The 10,760-nt window shown below is 37.6% G+C and overlaps 1 pseudogene across 1 annotated transcript; it reads left to right on the forward strand.

Annotated features, from left to right (window-relative positions):
• The first annotated feature begins 9,178 nt into the window (after positions 1 to 9,178).
• On the forward strand, positions 9,179 to 9,921 carry LOC148207807 (uncharacterized; annotated as a pseudogene). The gene is made up of 2 exons (XR_015787641.1): positions 9,179 to 9,348; positions 9,475 to 9,921. The product of XR_015787641.1 is annotated as an uncharacterized LOC148207807 (transcript).
• The last annotated feature ends 839 nt before the right edge of the window (positions 9,922 to 10,760 follow it).

The raw sequence follows: 10,760 nt of genomic DNA on the forward strand, positions 1-10,760 counted from the left end.
CTCAGATGTCAAGTCTTTGAGCCAAATTCGTTCTTTAAACTCATCTGAAAAGAGCAATATATTCAAATTCTATTGATGAAAGGCAAAACAAATAATATAGACCTCCAGCCAATGACATTTCCAAACAGAGAAAACACATTACCCTGTCAATGATCTTCTGCCATCTAAGTTAGTTGCATAATCAGAGTCTACGTGTCCTACAATGATTTCTAGCGGATCCGTGGTTTAGAATATATCAAAACCCTTTCTACGGGTTCCTTTCACATGCCTTAGTACCTATTAGCAGCCTCTCAAGGCGGTATACCTGGTTCCCCATAAACTTACTTATTACACTTTAGAAATAAGCTAAATCTGGGTTTGTAGCAAATCATATCATACATTACACTACCTATTGGGTGAATTGCCCTAAACTCATAGTTTGTAATTATGAAAAAATAAATTTATATTCATAAAGTTATATTTTTATTAATTGAATTGTTGTTGAATTTACAACATTGAATTGTCCAAAAATCCAACAAAACTACACATCCAAGGTTATTATCATGTGACCGGGACAGTATATATACTAGGTATATATTTGATATACCCTCGATATATAAAGTGGATAATGTTCGGCAATAACCTAAAGGGTGTTATAGTATATGAATAAGGTTGGGTACCTTATCCTGGCAACACTGTGGATACAACCCACTTTGTAAATGTTACAAACGACCCGATCCAGGTCGTTCGTGTGTAGACATGTGAGTGAGGGTATTCTATACAATGAGTGTTTGTATAAATTGGACCCCAAAATAGCCAATCTTTAGATGTAACGTCGTTGACTAATAGATTGCTATTCCATAGGATGACCAAGCAACTCATTATCAATCGTTAATGAGTTATGGACTCCTGCCCATGAGGCTCATCCTTTGATATGTATGGGTGAGAATGACCCGAGCCGTCGACTCAATATTCCTACCATTTTGGGACGAGACTGAGTGGGCAGCTGGGGAACATAACTACACAAGATGAAATTCACTCCTTCCCGACTTTAGGGGGAGTAGATGAGTGTTTCCTTAACTGCTGACTCCAAGACCTGAACAAGGGGCCCCACCCTCTCACTAGCCCGAGAGGGACTTCCGGTTATTGGTCAGACCATAATTGAGTTGTTCATTACAGGAGTTGTGGTATTTAAGGAGCAAGATATAACTCAGGGATAAAACGGTAATTTGACCCAGCTAAAGTTACGAGCACTCGTAAAGGTTGACTTACCATAATGATCGATATTCATGGACACAGAAATATTCTATAGCGAGAAGAGTGCAGTTGCGAGTTTTTTTAGTGGAGTAATCCGCAGTAACGTATGTTGATTAAGGTGGTTAATGAGTCTAACCTATTAATCTCGTACGTTGAAGCTTCTGATCTATAGATCCATTAGGTTCCCACTAGCTCACAATGGGTATAACAAGGATCAAAGTTTTTTTTTTTTTTTTTTTAAAGAATTTGAGTGGTTCAATTTAAATGAGGGATTGTAAGTTAGTTGTATAGGTTAAATTAATGAGATTCACATTAAAACTATAGGTTATGAGAGAGATAACGTTTGAATATGATTCAAATAAAGCTTTAATTAAATATATGATATTTAATAATAATAATAATAAATAAATTAAATTTTGATAATTAATAATTTAATTAATTTTAACTAATTAAAAACTCACTTTCTTGCATTTTGGAGGTGGGAAGATGGTTGGTGAGGAGGTTGCTTCCTCCCTACTCCTTTCCTCTTTATATAAATCAAATTGTTGCATTTTGGTGGGTTGAAACATTTTTCTCTACAAAGTTCTCTCTAAAAAAACTCCCTCTCCTTTCAAAAGACGGTTCCTTCAAACTGATCCTTGCCTAGAGAATATTAGGAAGATTCTTTGGTGGTGTCGTTGAACTACGGTAAAGAACGGTCTTCAAGAAGATGGGTTGCTCTACACCTCATTCTTAGCGTTGTTTTTGTCTTTTCTTTAGTTTTTCTAAAAATCAAAGCACAAGCGTTCACGCGCTTCTGCTGCGAGATTCGATCCCTTCACTGCCCACTAAGTTACATAGGGTATTGTTTTCATTTCTTTTAACCGATCATATGAGGAAGGAGATTGAGTAGTTGTGAATCTAAATGTTGAGCTAAAGGTGTCTTAACTACCATTGCACTCTTCGGATGAAAATGTTTTGCTATTTTATTTAAATAATCAAACTGAGAGATGTAAAGCAAGTTGAGGGATATTTATTCAATTCCAAACGGTCTTCTTTGCCTCTCCCAGATCTTTCATCTCAAATTCATTACTCAGTGCAACTTTTATTTATCAATTTCTTGTTTGTCACATGAAGCTATCAGAATATCATCTACATACAAGAGCAGTAACACAAATATACCAAGCTTCACTGTTTTTTTTAAACACAAGTATCAAAAGAGTTTTTCACCAACCTTTAGAGGTAATAAAAGGCATTAAATCATTTATTCCATTCCTAGGACATTGTTTCAGTCCATATATAGACCTTTGAAGGTGACATACCAGATTTTATTCTCCAGGCTTGATGAAACCAGGTGGCTGCTTCATATAGATGTCTTCGTCTAGTGTACCATATAAGAAGGTTGTCGTTACGTCCATATGTTGAAGTTCTAAGTTAAAATGTGCGACAATTGAGAGCTTGAAGTTCTAAGTTAAAATGTGCGACAATTGAAAGCAAAGCTCTGACGGGTGTATGTCTACAACTGGTGAAAAACATTTTACTAAAATTTATTCTCTCTTCTTGAGTAAAGCCTTTTGCCACAAGTCTTGCTTTGAACATTGTTGTCAAAGTCTTTGATACCTGGTTTTAGATTATAAACCCACTTATAGTCCACTAATTATGATTCGTAGTTTCAACAAGATTCCAAGTGTTGTTCTTGAGTAGTGAAGTCATCTCTATTCCATAGCTTCTAACCACTGATCTGATTCTTCAGAATTGATTGCTTCTTGTGAACTTAGCTTAGTACTTAACCTCTCTTCCAATAATTCTTTTGGTTCAATACTGGAAAAAAAAAGGATTGAGCACTCTCTTCAACTATCTCCTCTATATCAGCATCAGGATTTACATTTGATATATGTTCTGGTGGTTCTTGTGATTCAGTCTCCATTGGATATGCACTTCCTGTAGTTCAATCTCAAAATTTCCAGGATGGTTAATTAGGAGCAAATTTATTATTTAAACCACACCAAAACCATTTCAACTTCATTAAAGGTAACATCTCTACTAATCAAAAACTTAGTTTCACCTGATTCAAGAGTTCAAAGTCTATATCCTTTTAGACCATACCTCAAAATTATGCTTTTTTTTTTTGCTTTGTGTCAAATTGTGTATAATTAAACTAGTCAAGATGATAATTTGTTTTTCCTTTTTTTTTTTATATTTATATTTTTCAATTAAAAATATTTTAAAATTTTATTATTTATTTAAAGTTAATAATTTATACTAACATGGTTTTATTTGAGGTGCAAATGCTAATTGCGTCTTTTCTTTTTTCTTTTTTAAATATATTTTTTAATTAAAATATTTTAAAAATTTATTCTTTATTTAAAGTTATTATTTCTTAAACAAAAATTTTCTATTTTTCAAATTAAAAATATTTTGAATTTTTTTGTTGTTTTTTTTAGTACAATAGGTTGGGGAGGAGATCAAACTCACAACCTGTTGATTGGAGGTCTATGCCAATTACCGCTGAGCTATGCTCGTTTTAATTTTATTTTATTCTTTATTTAAAGCTAATAATTTATATTTTATAGGAAAATAATTTATATTATAAATTATATTTTCTTTAATAAATTATATTGTAAAAGTATATGTTATATATTTTATATTATATTTATTAAATTTATTTAACTAAAAATAAAAATAAGCCAATATAAGTTAAGATATATATATTGGTTAAAATGTCGTGAGTTTGAATCATCGCACAAATTGTTGTAAGTTAAAATTAGAAACAAAAATCAAGAAATAGTTATGAAACGTATGTTTATTTCTATTTCTTTTTCTCAAGAAACAAGAAAACACAAATAGTTACCAAACATATTCCCGTTTCTAGTTCTACAAAAATTAGATAAAGAAGCACGAAATAGAAAATAGGAAATGGGAAAAAAGAATGTTACCAAACGGGCAACTGTTTTATTTTTTCTTGAATTTCAAATTACAGAGTTTGCAATTCAATTAAGGTTTTATTTTTATTGTTGACGGAGAATTTTGGTTAAGGGTCGCCTGGTCTCCGGACGAGCAGTTCAAAGATGAATCCACCTAACCTAAAATCAAAGAACTCGATGCCGGTGTGGTGTCTCACCTAATATACTCCGACGCTCAAGTTAGTAATCAGAGTAAAAATAGGAATAAGACACCAGAGAGTTCAGTGACAGGTTTTTCACTTACTTAGTGTGGAGGATCGCCTTTCCTTTTATAGCCCTGAAAGGCCGACCAAAAAGGATGATGGTTGGAAGTGGCAGGGATGTCGCGCGTGGATGGCGCCTACCATTTTTGGTTCCTTTATGGTAGTGGCATAACATTCCCGCGAGGCTCGTTGCTGCCCGTCCAGTGTCCCTATCTCATTAGGGGTGGGAAACTTCATAGTTTGGTGGTAGGTGGATGGGACAGCGTTAAAGTTGTCTATCGTCAGCCTCTCGAGTTTCCCCATGGCCTATCGGACTAGGGTCTTTCACTTATTGCTGGATCTCCACCCCCTCGGTCCCCCGTTGATGGTGAGGATAGCCGGCGGGCGGTCATCCTTCTTTGGAGACTTTGGCTTTGGCTGCACTTTGCCCCCGTTATACTTTCGTCTACGGCGCCCAGGGTTTGAGTCTTTACCGACGAATTCCTTTTGATATCCTCTTTGAACCAGAGACTCAACTTGGTTCTTGAGGTCTCTGCAATCGGCTGTGTCATGTCCGTGGTCTCAGTGAAATTTGCAATACTTGTCCTTCTTGGCGACATCGCCCTTGGAGCGTTCCGGCAATTGCAACAGGTTGTCGACGAAGGTTCCATCAATTCGAGCAAGTATTTGGTGTATCGGGATGCGAGTGGGAGTGTATTTCCCATATCGCGGTGGTCGGTCGGCTCTAGGATTCGACTGAGCCCAGTCGAACTCTCTCTTTGCAGCTGATCTCTCCGCCATTTTCCCTTTGCCGCGCCAAGTTGTGTTGCGTGGCTTTTTGTCAAGGATTGGGTCATGAGCATCTCCTCTCTAGCTATGTGCCTGTTAATTCGGGCCATGAGTTTAGCCATAGACCTAGCAGGGTACTCGCTGAGTGATCGTACGAGTTTTCTTTCTTTGATGCCTTTGGAGAATGACCATAGGACCACACTTTCATTACAATTGGGTACTCGGAGCCTCTCATTCGAGAAGCGTGCAACATATGCTTTTAGGTCCTCGCGCCGACTTTTGCTTGCTTGAGGAGAGATGGGATTTCGTTCGTCTGTTGGTGCAAGAGTAATGGAATTGGTTTACGAACTTGTTCGGTAGGTCTTGGTAGCTCCGACTGAGTGCGGAGGCAGATCCTGAAACCATTGTCGAGCGAGTCCACTGAGGATTCTGGAGAAAACCCTTACACTGTTCGACGTCATTGTACCTCACCTGTCGCATCGCATCGTGGTACGATGTGTGGCGTGGTCCACGGGGTCTGCCGATCCGTCGTACATGTCCAATCGAGGGCCCTTGAACCGCTTCGGCAAGTTTATGGGTAAGATGTTGGCTATGATCTTGGAGGGTTCGTATTGTGTGATGTGGTCGATACCCCCAGTTAGGAGTTCGTTTTATACTCGATTGAAGATCTCTTCTTTGATGCGATCTAGCTCTTCTTGGATGAGCCTGGTTCGACACTCGTTGGGCCTACTTGACGTTTCAATGCTTGGCTCCGAATCTAAGTGAGGGATCGTCGAACCATGTCAAGAACGACTTCTGGTGAGGTTATCCCGAAGGTCTTTCAATCCTTCGGGATTCCCTAAGGATGTTGGGGGGTCGCCGTCTCTGACCACCCCCTACATCGCGGTCCGAGGGTGCCCCTCGACTGCGATCTCTTTCGGGAGGGGAAAGGTATCTCAAATTCGATCGCTTAGGATGATCTCGATCAGTTACCCCACCTGGGTGGTCATCTGGGCATGAGCTGCTCTCCATTTCGCTGCGGAACCTAGAGCTTTTCCGGTGAGCATGCCCCACCTTACTTTTGCCCAAGTGTCCCATTGGGCAGAGCGAGCTGACGGTGTCTCATATCCGTTTCGCCTTATGAGGAGCTGGGGGAGTTGGGACAGGCTTATTGGTGGCATTGTCACGTCGACGGGGTTATCGTAGGACGACTCTTTGTCGGAGGTCATCCCGATAGTGTCTTAATGCGGAGAACTAGTTTTCGTTTGAGGCTTGAAAACGTCGTCCCCACAGACGGCGCCAACTGTTGACGACAAATTTTGGTTGAGGGCCACATGGTCTCTGGACGAGTAATTCAAAGATGAATCCACCGGACCTGGAACCAAATAACTCGACGCCGATGTGATGTCCCGCCTAATATACTGTGACGCTCAAGTTAGTAATTAAAGTCAAGATAGAATAAGACACTAGAGATTTCAATGACAGGTTTTTCACTTACTTGGTGTGAGGATCACCCTTCCTTTTATAGCCCTGGAAGGCCGACCAAGAAGGACGAAGATTGGAAGTGGTAGAGACGTTGCGCGCGATACGGTAGGACAGAGAGGTGCACGTCCCCGACAGCGCAGAGTAGCCCCGCTGCTTGTGTCCCCTAAGCATGTCACCCAGGGCCGTTGGATGCGCCCATCGTACCGACAACACGCGCCGCCTGTTGTGGATGCATATGGGACATAACCGTTTGACGCGTTCGTCCCGTCATGAGTAGACACGCCTTCTGTTTGGTGACATCCCCACTGAGAATTGGTTTCCAGTGGGCCCGCATTCGCGAAGGGTCGAACACGTGTACTATTTGAAAGCTACCCATAACCATTATTATTATTATTATTATTATTATTATTATTATTATTATTATTATTTGTGTTGAATTAGAAATAACTAGGGCATGTTCTTTTGTAGTATTTGTTTTTTGTTTTTTGAGTATACGGCTAGTAAGTGATGCTGAAAAAAAATCATAAAATAATTTGTTTTAATGATAAATTTTTCAAAACTAAATTTAGGATTCAAGAAAAATCTCAATTATTCATAATATCTTAATACTTTTTTGACCATTTTTAAAATTGTGCAATATATTAAGGGTGTAATCGGGTTCGATTTCATGAAAACTCGACCCAACCTAAATCTATTTGCTCAAACCTGACTTGACTCGGATCGAGTCACTGGTTCAAAATTAAAATCCACCTCCATCAAAATTTTGTTTCAAAATCAAAACAAGAGACAAAAAAAGGTGGGAGATGGCGTGAATCTATTTCGTCATCACTACTATGGATCTGTTTTGTTGTCACTACTATGAATCTATTTGGTTGGTGCTGCCTATGGAGAGGGTAAGATTTTTTTCAAAACCGATTTTGTTGGACCCAAGCTTGCACCTAATTGAACCGAACCGAACCCCTTACGCATATTATTATTATTATTATTATTTCTTTAGCCTTTTTTCTCCTTTTTATGAACATACATGATCTCCCCACGTAAGTAAGCCCAGTCCATCTCACATAATTCAGCTGGCCCAGCAAAAAATAATAATAATAATAATAATAAAGGGAAAAGGAAAGAAGGGAAGAGATTGTTGGCGGCTTGCTCCCTCTCTTCAGTTCTGTCGCGCTCCTCAGTGCCACTGCAGATCTTCTTCGTCTCTCAATCTCAATCTCAGGTACTCTTCTTAATTCCAATCTCCATGATTATTTTCCAAACTGACGCAAACAACATTACTTGAATCTGGGCGAGGATTTATGTGCTCCTTTTGCTCTGGATGGATTTGCTTTCCAATACAATCCAACTGATTTTTTCTTCATTGTTTATGAAAATCGTCGCCAAATTATTTGACTAATTTTATCATTATAATTACAGCGTTATTGTTAATGCTAGTGGTTGGGTTTGTGTTTGGTTACAACTTACGCAAATTTTGCAAGTCTGAAGCTATAGTTACATTACAGCGAATTTCATAATTTAGCAGTAGTTTAAAATTTAGGGTTTAGGGTTTAATTGTAACCTCTATTAGTTCAAGAGGGTGATTTAGAGTTTAATGGCTTTTGGTTTCTAAAGGAAATTTGAATCTTGAGTCACCTGAAAGAAACCAAAAAGAATGATCAGAAAAATATAAAAAGAATGATCTCATTTCCTTGATCAATTTCAGTGTCGAAGAGCACATAACTACATCCACATAAAGGAATTTAGAAAAATTGCGTAACGGTAACTTTAAGGGCAAGAAGATTTTGCCTTAATTGCATATTAAAGTATAAGAAAATAAGGTGGTACAGCAGGGCTGTTGAACAGAAGGGTAAAAACTTTCTGTGACAGAGATATGTTTTGATTTGCCAAGATTTTAGGTGCTGATTGAAATCAATTTTGTAGCTAGTCAAATGGATCTTGATTGACTTGAATTTGGGAGATTAAGCTATTCCCAAACTTAAATTCTAGTAGCTGGTTTTGGTTTCTTTCATCACCAACGCAACCCGACCATTGTTACCTGAAGTAACTTCAGCAAAGGATTCTCACAGAGTTGGAGTAAGAAGAGATGGGAAAAGGCTTCCATGAAGAGCACTGAAAACTCAAAGTGGACAAGCCAAGCAGGTTTTCTCCCTATATTAAAAATCAGCTGTCTTCAAGTTTCACAAAGTTCTGCGTTCTGCCCCCATGCCCCCATAGCATCTATGGTTGGAGAACTTTTTTGCCGTTATCATTTAATAACTTGTGTTTGAGAGGGCAATAGAGTAGACTGTGAAACGGTAGAAGCAAGAGGAGAGCCCAAGAAGGGCATTCCAATTTCCACCTTGGATTGAATTATTGTGTGTGGATGTGTATGTAGCTCGGTTTTAATACAATTTTATTGGTCTTTTGCTATTTATAAGAAGTTGGAACTTGGAAATTTGCTATGCTCTTGATCAAACAAAGCTGGTGTTACATTATTTCATATCTTTCCAATTCTTGATTTTTGGTGAATTCAAATGGCAATGGCCAAGTCTAACTGCCATATATTTTTGCTTGTAGTTCGAACGAATGGGTAGGAAAGCTGGTACCTTATATATTAACCCAAAGAAATTGGCACTCTCAGCAAACCTTGCATGAAGGAAATGATATCATTCCTCAATTGCATAGCTCTTAATCAGAACAATGATGATAAGTGCACCAGAAATAAGGAACTTCTTAATACTTGCATGGATGCTCAGGTGACTCTTTTGCTACTCGTCGATATAATTCAAGAATATCATCTGCTTTCCAATATGTTTTTGTTTAGTTTAGCACTCCAAATGTGATAGTTACTTGCCTTTTGTGTCTCACTTTATGTGCTGCAGTCCAACAGAAATAGGAAACCTTGGGGGAGCATCAATTACCATTTGCAGAGACTTAGCAGGGGAAGAAAGTAGTTTAAGATTCTATTGACAGAGTGCTCAATTAGCATTATTAGGAGGATTCAGATTATAATCTTCAGGGATTCTTTAAATTTACTGACGAAGCTGACTACAGAATTCTTTTTAGAATCGATACCCAGGTGCAATTTCTCGACACAAGTGTTATTGTACATAGTCTATTTACTATGGCATGTTTAGTTGGGAAACTTTGGTGAGTTTGTCGGGTTCTTTCTTATGGTCAAATATTTAAGTGATTAAGAATATCTTATAGCAGGAATGAAGGAGTTCTGCTTTTAGCTTTATCTAGTGATTAAGAATCTCAACAAGGATAATGGATAGTCTGCAAGCGAGATTTCATATATAAATAGTCTACAAATCTTTTGGTGTGAATTGTTGCAGCCTGTAGGGAATGTTATTTCATGATAAACTCTCACTCTTATAAAGAGGAATTTCAACCTGAAGCATATCAGTTGCGTCATAGAGTGCATACCAAATCCTCATTAGTAATTCAAAATTGTGATTTGCATATCGTAGTCATATTTTCCTACCATACAAGAAACTAAGGGTCGAGTGTAACCGTTACGAGGGTGCGATATTAAACGCTCACTAGTTTCTTGACTCCGTAATGTAATTTTGCAGATAGCTACCCTGAATTAAGGTCAAAGGGGTGAGGGTAACTAGAAATATATTGGCTTTTGGAGTCACACTAATATTTAGTGGTAATTCCCCGCCTCAAATGTTGTACACTATATATATATATATATGTTACATGTTTAAATATGTTACATGTTTAAATAAAAAAAAAATGAAATAAGTTTATAACATAAAATAATATATGTATAAAAAAGAAATTTATCTTTTATAATGAAATACTATATTTTAAGGTTTCAAATTTAAAGTTTGTATCAGTAAAAGCATAAAATAATGTTGTTTTTAGAATTTCTACCGTTTGAATCACAAAATCAGAACTGTGTTGATATTCTTTAAATTCATTTGATTCAATGAATTTGAAAATAAGAAACAAAAATTTGGATGACATACCAAACAGGGTTTTCTTAAACTTTGGTACTAGCTTATGAATTTTAATGAATTAGAGGAATTGTAGCCAGATGAATATTGGAGTTCACTTTTTCAAGTGTTAGGATGAATTCCCCATTTCTAAGCCATGGTCAGCTTGTATTTGAGATGTGCACGAACCGATTTTAGGCTGTTTATTTCAAGTGAATCGA

The sequence above is a fragment of the Momordica charantia genome, unplaced genomic scaffold (assembly GCF_013281855.1).
Source record: "Momordica charantia cultivar OHB3-1 unplaced genomic scaffold, Mcharantia_2.0 BLBB01000069.1, whole genome shotgun sequence".
Classification (NCBI taxonomy): Eukaryota; Viridiplantae; Streptophyta; class Magnoliopsida; order Cucurbitales; family Cucurbitaceae; genus Momordica; species Momordica charantia.